This window comes from Hyperoodon ampullatus, assembly GCF_949752795.1.
Source record: "Hyperoodon ampullatus genome assembly, chromosome: 19".
Taxonomy (NCBI): Eukaryota; Metazoa; Chordata; class Mammalia; order Artiodactyla; family Ziphiidae; genus Hyperoodon; species Hyperoodon ampullatus.
In genome coordinates this window covers 12,108,238-12,120,460 of record NC_136932.1, presented here as the reverse complement: position 1 = coordinate 12,120,460, position 12,223 = coordinate 12,108,238, and the positions used below count along the sequence as shown (strand labels likewise).

Here is a 12,223-nt window from a genome sequence, read left to right as displayed (position 1 = left end):
ACTCTGTGCTCCCAATGCAGGGGGCCCGGGTTCGATCCCTGGTCAGGGAACTAGATCCCACATGCATGCTGCAATTAAGAATTTTCATGCCACAACTAAGGAAGCCTTCCTGCTGCAACTAAGAAGCTGGCGAGCTGCAACTAAGGAAGCCCGCCTGCCGCAACTAAGAAGCCAGTGAGCCTCAACAAAGGAGCCTGTGAGCCTCAACTAAGACCTGGCACAACCAAATTAATTAATTAATTTTTAAAAAATTATTAAAAAAAAAAAAAAGAAAGAAAACTAGTCCTGCAACTTATGGACCCAGCCTGCCCATTAGCAGGCCAGACCCTGTGCTGGGACCAGCTGGGCCACAGCCCTGCCCACTAGCAGGCCAACACAAGCTTCAGGACACCCCAGACCCCATACTCAACTGTATCAGGAACTGCGCCCCCCTCCCCACCCCCAGCAATCCAACACAAGCTCTGGGACCCTGGGCTCTGCAACCAGGACCTGGCTCTGTCCACCAGTAGACCAGCACTAACCCAGGACCTGGCTTCACCCACGAGTGGGCAGGCAACAGCCCTGGAGTCTTCTAGACCCTGACTCTCCCCACCACTGAGCCAGTATAAGCCCCGGGGGTCCCTGTGGTTATGCAGTTAGCCATCTCATGACCAGCCAACCAGCAGCTGGCAGCCTTTGCACAAGGCAACCAACTGGCCCAGGGGCCAACCAAGCATACCAGACTGCCCACATAGTCAGCCCACCACAACAGAAAGACCCATGCAGTCCTCACAGGGGGATCCCCTAGAGCATATAGCTCAGGTAGGACATACTGCTGGGACACATAGGGCATTTCCAACAAAAGGCCACTTCTCCAAAGTTGGGAAATATAATCAACATACCAGATACATAAAAATAAAAATAGCAACTTAGGCAAAATGAGGCAACAGAGGAACATGTTCCAGATAAAGGTACAAGACAAAACCCCAGAAGAACTAAGTGAAGTGGAGATAGGCAATCTACTGGAGAAGGAGTTCAGGGTAGTGATCATAAAGATGATCAAAGAACTCAGGAGAAGAATGGATGCACAGAATGAGAAGTTAGAAGTTTTTAATGAAGAGTTAGAAAATACAAAGAACAAGAAGATAGAAATAAAGAATACAATAACAAATGAAAAATACACTAGAAGGAATTAAAAGTAGACTAAATGGTACAGAGGAATGGATCAGTGAGCTAGAAGACAGGGTAGTGGAAATCACTGATGCTGAATGAATTAAAGAGAAATCAAAAGAAATGAGGACACTTTAAGAGCTCTCTAGGACAATATCAGGTGCACTAATACTCGCATTATAAGCGTTCCAGAAGGATAAGAGAGAGAGAAAGGAGTTGATAACATTTGAAGACATAATAGGTGAAAACTTCCCTAACCTGGGAAAGAAACAGACAGCCAAGTCCAGGAAGCACAGAGAAGTCCCATACTACAAGACACACTCTAGTTCTAAGGGCAAAAATTAAAGGTAAAGAGAGAATATTAAAAGCAACAAGGGGGGCTTCCCTGGTGGCGCAGTCGTTAAGAAACCACCTGCCAATTCAGGGGACATGGGTTTGAGCCCTGGTCCAGGAAGATCGCACATGCCGCGGAGCAACTAAGCCTGTATGCCACGACTACTGAGCCTGCGCTCCAGAGCCTGCGAGCCACAACTCCTGAAGCCTGGGCGCCTAGAACCCATGCTCTGCAACAAGAAAAGCCACCGCAGTGCAACAAAGAGTAGCCCCTGCTCACTGCAACTAGAGAAAGCCCATGTGCAGCAACAAAGACCCAATGCAGCCAAAAATAAATAAATTAAATAAATAAAAATTTAAAAATACCTTTAAAAGCAACAAGGGAAAAGCAACAAATAACATACAAGAGAACTCCTACAAGGCTATCAGCTGACTTTTCAGCAGAAACTCTGCAGGCCAGAAGGGAGTGGCAGGCTATATTTAAAGTGATGAAAGGGAAAAACCTTCAAACAAGAATACTCTACCCAGCAAGGCTCTCGTTCAGATTTGATGGAGAGATCAAAAAGTTTACAGACAAGCAAAAGCTAAAAGAGTTCAGCATCACCAAACTAGCTTTACAACAAATGTCAAAGGAACTTCTCTAAGTGAAAAAGAAAAGGCCATAACTAGAAAGGTGAAAATCACAAAATGAAAAAGTTCATTGCTAAAGGCAACCATACAGTAAAGGCAGGAAATCATCCACACACAAAGTTAGTAAGGTTAAAAGAGAAAAGGAGCAAAATCATTTATATCCACGATAAGCAGTTAAGGATACACAAAACAATCAGATGTAAGATATAATATCAAAAACAGTAATCATAAAGGAAGGAAAGTACAAATGCAAGCTTGTTAAAATGCATTTAAAAGTGAGATCAGCAACTTAAGACAATCACATATATATATGGAAAGAGACAGAGACACTGCAAATGGAAAACAAAAGAAAACTGGGGTAGCAATACTCATATTAGACAAAATAGACATTAAAGACTGTTACAAAAAAAAAAGGAGAACATTAAATTATGATCAAGGGATCAATCCAAGAAGAAGACTTAACAACTGTAAATATATATGCACCCAATATACAAGCACCTCAATACATAAAGCAAACATTAACAGACATAAAGGAAGAAACTGACAGTAACACAGTAATAATAAGGGATTTTAACACCCCACTTACATCAATGGGCAGATCATCCAGACAGAAAATCAACAGGGAAACACTAGCCTTAAATGACACATTAGACCAGATGGGCTTAATAGATATACAGAACATTCAATCCAAAGGAAGCAGCATGCACATTCTTTTCAAGTGCACATGGAACATTCTCCAGGATAGATCACGTGCTAGGCCACAAAACAAACCTCAGTAAATTTAAGAAAACTGAAATCACATCAAGCATCTTTTCTGACCACAACACTAGGAGGCTAGAAATCAACTACAAGAAAAACAGCAAAAAACACAAACACATAGAGGTTAAGCAATATGCTGTTAAACAATCAATAGATCACTGAAGAAATCAAAGAGGAATTTAAAAAATACCTGGAGACAAATGAAAACAAAAACATAATAATCCAAAATCTATGGGATGCAGCAAATGCAGTTCTAAGAGGGAAGTTAGTGATACAAGCTTACCTCAGGAAACAAAAAAACCTCAAATAAACAACCTAACCTTATACCTAAAAGGACTAAAAAAAGCACAAACAAAACCCAAAGTTAGTAGAAGGAAAGAAAGGTCAAAGCAGAAACAGATAAAATAGAGACTAAAAAAACAGTAGAAAAGATCAATGAAACTAAGAATTGGTTCTTTGAAAAAACAAACAAAATTGATAAACCTTTAGCCAGACTCATCAAGAAAAAAAGAGAGAAGGTCCAAATCAATAAAATCAGAAAGGAAAAAAGAGAAGTTACAACCAGCACCAAAGAAATACAAAAGATCATAAGAGACTACTACAAACAACTAGATGCCAATAAAATGGACAACCTAGAAGAAAAGGACAAATTCTTAGAAATGTACAATCTCCCAAGACTGAACCAGGAAGAAATAGAAAATACGAACAGACCAATTACCAGTAATGAAACTGAATCACTAATTTAAAAAGTCTCAACAAACAAAAGTCCAGGACCAGATGGCTTCACAGCTGAATTCTACCAAACATGTAGAGAAGAGTTAACACCTAATCTTCTCAAACTATTCCAAAAAATTGCAGAGGAAGGAACACTTCCAAACTCACTCAATGAGGCCAGCATCACTCTGATACCAAAACCAGACAAAGATATCACAAAAAAAGAAAATTACAGGCCCAAATCACTGGTGAACACAGATGCAAAAATTCTCAATGAAATATCAGCAAACCAAATCCAACAATGCATTAAAAGGATCCTACACCATGATCAAGTGGGATTTATCCCAGGGATGCAAAGATTTTCAGAATCTGCAAATATGTTAATGTCATACACCACATTAACAAACTGAAAGAATAAAAATCAAAGGATCATCTTAATAGATGCAGAAAAAGCTTTTGACAAAATTCAACACCCATTTATGATAAAAACTCTCCAGAAAGTGGGCATAAAGGGAACATATCTCAACATAATAAAGGCCATATGTGAGAAACCCACAGTTAACATCATACTCAGTGGTGAAAAGCCAAAAGCATTTTCACTAATATCAGGAACAAGACAAGGATGCCCTCTCTCGCCACATTTATGCAACACAGAATTGAAAGTCCTAGCCACAGCAATCAGACAAGAAAAAGAAAATAAAAGGAATATAAATTGGAAAGAAGTAAAACTGTCACTGTTTGCAGATGACATGATACTACATATAGAAAATCCTAAAGAAGCCACCAGAAAACTACCAGAGCTCACCAGTGAATTCAGTAAAGTTGCAGGATACAAAATTAATATTAAGATACACCAGAAATACAGCTACATGTGGAACAACTCCTACAGAACACCTACTGAACGCTGGCAAAAGACCTCAGACCCCCCAAAAGGCAAGAAACTCCCCACATACCTGGGTAGGGCAAAAGAAAAAATAAACAGAGACAAAAGGATAGGGATGGGACCTGCACCAGTGGGAGGGAGCCGTGAAGGAGGAAAGGTTTCCACACACTAGGAAGCCCCTTTGCGGGCGGAGACTGCGGGTGGCGGAGAGGGAAAGCTTCCGAGTCGTGGAGGAGAGCACAGCAACAGGGGTGTGGAGGGCAAAGCGGAGAGATTTCCGCACAGAGGATCGGTGCGGACCAGCACTCATCAGCCCTAGAGGCTTGTCTGCTCGCCCGCCGGGGCGGGCAGGGCTGGGAGCTGAGGCTCGGGCTTCGGTCAGAACGCAGGGAGAGGTCTGGGGCCGGCGGCGTGAACACAGCCTGAAGGGGCTAATGCGCCACAGCTAGCTGGGAGGGAGTCTGGGAAAAAGTCTGGACCTGCTGAAGAGGCAAGAGACTTTTTCTTCCCTCTTGGTTTCCTGGTGCACGAGGAGAGGGGATTAAGAGCGCTGCTTAAAGGAGCTCCAGAGACGGGTGCGAGCTGCGGCTGAAAGCGTGGACCCCAGAGACGGGCATGGGACGCTGGGGCTGCTGCTGCCACCGCCAAGAGACCTGTGTACAAGCGCAGGTCACTGTCCACGCCCCCCTTCCGGGGAGCCTGTGCAGTCCGTCACTGCCAGGGTCCCGAGATCCAGGGACGGCTTCCCCGGGAGAGCGCACGCCGCGCCTCGGGCTGGTGCAACGTCACGTCAGACTGCCGCCGCAGGCTCGTCCTGCACTCCGTGCCCCTCCCTCCCCTGCGGCCTGAGTGAGCCAGAGTCCCCGAAGCGGCTGCTCCTTTAACCCTTTCCTGTCTGAGCGAAGAACAGACGCCCTCCGGCGACCTACACATAGAGGCGGGGCCATATCCAAAGCTGAGACCCGGGAGCTGTGAGAATAAAGAAGAGAAAGGGAAATCTCTCCCAGCAGCCTCAGAAGCAGTGGATTAAAGCTCCACAATCAACTTGATGTACCCTGCATCTGTGGAATACATGAATAGACAAACGAATCGTCCCAAATTGAGGAGCTGTGTGGATGAAAGGCTCTTGGTGCTGCAGCCAGGAGTCAGTGCTGTGCCTCTGAGGTGGGAGAGCCAACTTCAGGACACTGGTTCACGAGAGACCTCCCAGCTCCACATAATATCAAACAGCGAAAATCTTCCAGAGATCTCCATCTCAACACCAGCACCCAGCTTCACTCAATGACAGCAAGCTACAGTGCTGGACACCCTATGCCAAACAACTAGCAAGACAGGAACACAATGCCACCCATTAGCAGAGAGGCTGCCTAAAATCATAAGAAGTCCACAGACACCCCAAAACACACCACCGGACGTGGACCTGCCCACCAGAAAGACAAGATCCAGCCTCATCCACCAGAACACAGGCACTAGAACCCTCCACCAGGAAGCCTACACAACCCACTGAAACAACCTTAGCCACTGGGGACAAACACCAAAAACAACGAGAACTACAAACCTGCAGCCTGCAAAAAGAGACCCCAAACACAGTAAGATAAGCAAAATAAGAAGACAGAAAAACAAACAGCAGGAGAAGGAGCAAGATAAAAACCCACCAGACCTAACAAATGAAGAGGAAATAGGCAGACTACCTGAAAAAGAATTCAGAATAATGATAGTAAAGATGATCCAAAATCTTGGAAATAGAATAGACAAAATGCAAGAAACAGTTAACAAGGACCTAGAAGAACTAAAGATGAATCAAGCAATGATTAGAAACACAATAAATGAAATTAAAAATACTCTAGATGGGATCAATACCAGAATAACTGAGGCAGAAGGACGGATAAGTGACCTGGAAGATAAAACAGTGGAAATAACTACTGCAGAGCAGAATAAAGAAAAAAGAATGAAAAGAACTGAGGACAGTCTCAGAGACCTCTGGGACAACATAAACGCACCAACATTCGAATTATAGGGGTTCCAGAAGAAGAAGAGAAAAAGAAGGGACTGAGAAAATATTTGAAGAGATTATAGTTGAAAACTTCCCTAATATGGGAAAGGAAATAGTTAATCAAGTCCAGGAGGCACAGAGAGTCCCATACAGGATAAGTCCAAGGAGAAATACACCAAGACACATATTAATCAAAGTGTCAAAAAATAAATACAAAGAAAACATATTAAAAGCAGCAAGGGAAAAACAACAAATAACACACAAGGGAATCCCCATCAGGTTAACAGCTGATCTTTCTGCAGAAACTCTACAAGCCAGAAGGGACTGGCAGGACATATTTAAAGTGATGAAGGAGAAAAAACTGCAACCAAGACTTCTCTACCCAGCAAGGATCTCATTCAGATTTGATGGAGAAATTAAAACGTTTACAGACAAGCAAAAGCTGAGAGAGTTCAGCACCAACAAATCAGCTTTACAACAAATGCTAAAGGAACTTCTCTAGGCAAGAAACACAACAGAAGGAAAAGACCTACAATAACGAACCCAAAACAATTAAGAAAACGGGAATAGGAACATACATATCAATAATTACCTTAAATGTAAATGGACTAAATGCTCCCACCAAAAGACACAGATTGGCTGAATGGATACAAAAACAAGACCCATATATATGCTGTCTACAAGAGACCCACTTCAGACCTAGAGATACATACAGACTGAAAGTAAGGGGATGGAAAAAGGTATTCCATGCAAATGGAAACGAAAAGAAAGCTGGAGTAGCAATTTTCATATCAGACAAAATAGACTTTAAAAAAAAGACTATTAGAAGAGACAAAGAAGGACACTACATAATGATCAAGGGATCGATCCAAGAAGAAGATATAACAATTGTAAATATTTATGCACCCAACATAGGAGCACCTCAATACATAAGGCAAATACTAACAGCCATAAAAGGGGAAATCGACAGTAACACACTCATAGTAGGGGACTTTAACACCCCACTTTCACCAATGGACAGATCATCCAAAATGAAAATAAATAAGGAAACACAAGCTTTAAATGATACATTAAACAAGATGGACTTAATTGATATTTCTAGGACATTCCATCCAAAAACAACAGAATACACATTTTTCTCAAGTGCTCATGGAACATTCTCCAGGATAGATCATATCTTGGGTCACAAATCAAGCCTTGGTAAATTTAAGAAAATTGAAATTGTATCAAGTATCTTTTCCGACCACAACGCTATGAGACTAGATATCAATTACAGGAAAAGATCTGTAAAAAATACAAACACATGGAGGCTAAACAATACACTACTTAATAACGAAGTGATCAGTGAAGAAATCAAAGAGGAAATAAAAAAATACCTAGAAACAAATGACAATGGAGACACGACGACCCAAAACCTATGGGACGCAGCAAAAGCAGTTCTAAGGAGGAAGTTTATAGCAACACAATCCCACCTTAAGAAACAGGAAACATCTCAAGTAAACAACCTGACCCTGCACCTAAAGCAATTAGAGAAAGAAGAACAAAAAACCCCCAAAGTTAGCAGAAGGAAAGAAATCATAAAGATCAGAGCAGAAATAAATGAAAAAGAAATGAAGGAAACGATGGCAAAGATCAATAAAACTAAAAGCTGGTTCTTTGAGAAGATAAACAAAATTGATAAACCATTAGCCAGACTCATCAAGAAAAAAAGGGAGAAGACTCAAATCAATAGAATTAGAAATGAAAAAGGAGAAGTAACAACTGACACTGCAGAAATACAAAAGATCGTGAGAGATTACTACAAGCAACTCTATGCCAATAAAATGGACAACCTGGAAGAAATGGACAAATTCTTAGAAATGCACAACCTGCCAAGACTGACTCAGGAAGAAATAGAAAATATGAATAGACCAATCACAAGCACTGAAATTGAAAATGTGATTAAAAATCTTCCAACAAACAAAAGCCCAGGACCAGATGGCTTCACAGGTGAATTCTATCAAACATTTAGAGAAGAGCTAACACCTATCCTTCTCAAATTCTTCCAAAATACAGCAGAGGGAGGAACACTCCCAAACTCATTCTACGAGGCCACCATCACCCTGATACCAAAACCACACAAAGATGTCACAAAAAAAGAAAACTACAGGCCAATATCACTGATGAACATAGATGCAAAAATCCTCAACAAAATACTAGCAAACAGAATCCAACAGCACATTAAAAGGATCATACACCATGATCAAGTGGGGTTTATTCCAGGAATGCAAGGATTCTTCAATATATGCAAATCAATCAGTGTGATATACCATATTAACAAACTGAAGGATGAAAACCGTATGATCATCTCAATAGATGCAGAAAAAGCTTTTATCAACACTGATTTATGATAAAACCCCTCCAGAAAGTAGGCATAGAGAGAACATACCTCAACATAATAAAGGCCATATATGACAAACCCACAGCCAACATCGTCCTCAATGGTGAAAAACTGAAACCATTTCCACTAAGATCAGGAACAAGACAAGGCTGCCCACTCTCACCACTCTTATTCAACTTAGTTTTGGAAGTTTTAGCCACAGCAATCAGAGAAGAAAAGGAAATAAAAGGAATCCAAATTGGAAAAGAAGAAGTAAAGCTGTCACTGTTTCCAGATGACATGATACTATACATAGAGAATCCTAAAGATGCTACCAGAAAACTACTAGAGCTAATCAATGAATTTGGTAAAGTAGCAGGATACAAAATTAATGCACAGAAATCTCTGGCATTCCTGTACACTAGTGATGAAAAATCTGAAAGTGAAATCAAGAAAACACTCCCATTTACCACTGCAACAAAAAGAATAAAATATCTAGGAATAAACCTACCTAAGGAGACAAAAGACCTGTATGCAGAAAATTATAAGACACTGATGAAAGAAATTAAAGATGATACAACTAGATGGAGAGATATACCATGTTCCTGGATTGGAAGAATCAATATTGTGAAAATGACTCTACTACCCAAAGCAATCTACAGATTCAATGCAATCCCTATCAAACTACACTGGCATTTTTCACAGAACTAGAACAAAAAATTTCACAATTTGTATGGAAACACAGAAGACCCTGAATAGCCAAAGCAATCTTGAGAACGAAAAATGGAGCTAGAGGAGTCAGGCTCCCCGACTTCAGACTATACTACAAAGCTACAGTAATCAAGACAGTATGGTACTGGCACAAAAACAGAAAGACAGATCAATGGAACAGGATAGAAAGCCCAGAGATAAACCCACGCACATATGGTCACCTTATGTTTGATAAAGGAGGCAGGAATGTATAGTGGAGAAAGGACAGCCTCTTCAATAAGTGGTGCTGGGAAAACTGGACAGGGACATGTAAAAGTATGAGATTAGATCACTCCCTAACACCATACATAGAAATAAGCTCAAAATGGATTAAAGACCTAAATGTAAGGCCAGAAACTATCAAACTCTTAGAGGAAAACATAGGCAGAACACTCTATTACATAAATCACAGCAAGATCCTTTTGGACCCACCTCCTAGAGAAATGGAAATAAAAACAAAGATAAACAAATGGGACCTAATGAAACTTCAAAGCTTTTGCACAGCAAAGGAAACCATAAACAAGACCAAAAGACAGCCCTCAGAATGGGAGAAAATATTTGCAAATGAAGCAACTGACAAAGGATTAATCTCCAAAATTTATAAGCAGCTCCTGCAGCTCAATAACAAAAAAACAAACAACCCAATCCAAAAATGGGCAGAAGACCCAAATAGACATTTCTCCACAGAAGATATACAGACTGCCAACAAACACATGAAAGAATGCTCAACATCTTTAATCATTAGAGAAATGCAAATCAAAACTACGATGAGGGGCTTCCCTGGTGGCGCAGTGGTTGAGTCCGCCTGCCGATGCAGGGGACACGGGTTCGTGCCCTGGTCCGGGAGGATCCCACATGCCGCGGAGCAGCTAGGCCCATGAGCCATGGCCGCTGAGCCTGCGCGTCTGGAGCCTGTGCTCCGCAACAGGAGAGGCCACAACAGTGAGAGGCCCACATACCTCAAAAAAAAAAAAAAAAAAAAAAAAAACTACGATGAGATATTATCTCACACCAGTCAGAATGGCCACCATCAAAAAATCTAGAAACAATAAATGCTGGAGAGGGTGTGGAGAAAAGGGAACACTCTTGCACTGCTGGTGGGAATGTGAATTGGTACAGCCACTATGGAGAACAGTATGGAGGTTCCTTAAAAAACTACAAGTAGAACTACCATATGACCCAGCAATCCCACGACTGGGCATATACTCTGAGAAAACCATAATTCAAAAAGAGTCATGTACCAAAATGTTCATTGCAGCCCTATTTACAATAGCCCGGAGGTGGAAACAACCTAAGTGTCCATCATCGGATGAATGGATAAAGAAGATGTGGCACATATATACAATGGAATATTACTCAGCCATAAAGAGAAACGAAATTGAGCTATTTGTAATGAGGTGGATAGACCTAGAGTCTGTCATACAGAGTGAAGTAAGTCAGAAAGAGAAAGACAAATACCATATGCTAACACGTATATATGGAATTTAAGAAGAAAAAAAATGTCATGAAAAACCTAGGGGTAAGACAGGAATAAAGACACAGACCTACTAGGGAATGGACTTGAGGATATGGGGAGGAGGAAGGGTAAGCTGTGACAAAGCGAGAGAGGCATGGACATATATACACTACCAAATGTAAGGTAGATAGCTAGTGGGAAGCAGCCGCATAGCACAGGGAGATCAGCTCAGTGGTTTGTGACCACCTGGAGGGGTGGGATGGGGAGGGTGGGAGGGAGACGCAGAGGGAGGGGATATGGGAACATATGTATATGTATAACTGATTCATTTTGTTATAAAGCAGAAACTAACACACCATTGTTAAGCAATTATACTCCAATACAGATGTAAAAAAAATTAATATGAAGAAATCTGTCGCAATTTTATACACTAACAACAAACTATCAGAAAGAGAAATTAAGGAAACAATTCCATTTGTCATTGCACCAAAAAGAATAAAACACCCAGAAATAAACCTACCTAAGGAGATAAAAGACCTGTACCCAGAAAACTATAAGACACTGATGAAAGAAACTGAAGACGACACACAGATGTAAAGATATACCATGTTCAAGAATTGGAAGAATAGGGGCTTCCCTGGTGGCGCAGTGGTTGAGAGTCTGCCTGCCGACGCAGGGGACGCGGGTTCGTGCCCCGGTCCGGGAAGATCCCACATGCCACGGAGCGGCTGGGCCCCTGAGCCATGGCCGCTGGGCCTGCGCGTCCGGAGCACAGCTCCGCAACGGGAGAGGCCACAACAGTAAGAGGCCCGTGTACCGCAAAAAAAAAAAAAAGAATTGGAAGAATATTGTTAAATTGACTATACTAGCCAAGACAATTCACATATTCAATGCAATCCCTACCAAATTACCAATGACATTTTTCACAGAACTAGAACAAATAATGTTAAAATTTGTATGGAAACACAAAAGGCCCTGAATAGCCAAAACAATCTTGAGCAAGAAAGGAGCTGGAGGATTCATGCTCCCTGACTTCAGATTATACTACAAAGCTACAGTAATCAAAACAGTATGGAGGGGCTTCCCTGGTGGCGCAGTGGTTGAGAGTCTACCTGCCGATGCAGGGGACACGGGTTCATGCCCCGGTCTGGGAAGATCCCACATGCCGCAGAGCGGCTGGGCCCACGAGCCATGGCC

At 41.8% G+C, this 12,223-nt stretch overlaps 1 protein-coding gene across 1 annotated transcript in view; it reads right to left on the bottom strand.

Annotated features, from left to right (window-relative positions):
- Positions 1-12,223, bottom strand: part of CEP95 (centrosomal protein 95) — a gene marked incomplete at its 5' end in the record, with an annotated part of 66,725 nt that overhangs the window by 39,082 nt on the left and 15,420 nt on the right. The window lies entirely within an intron of this gene.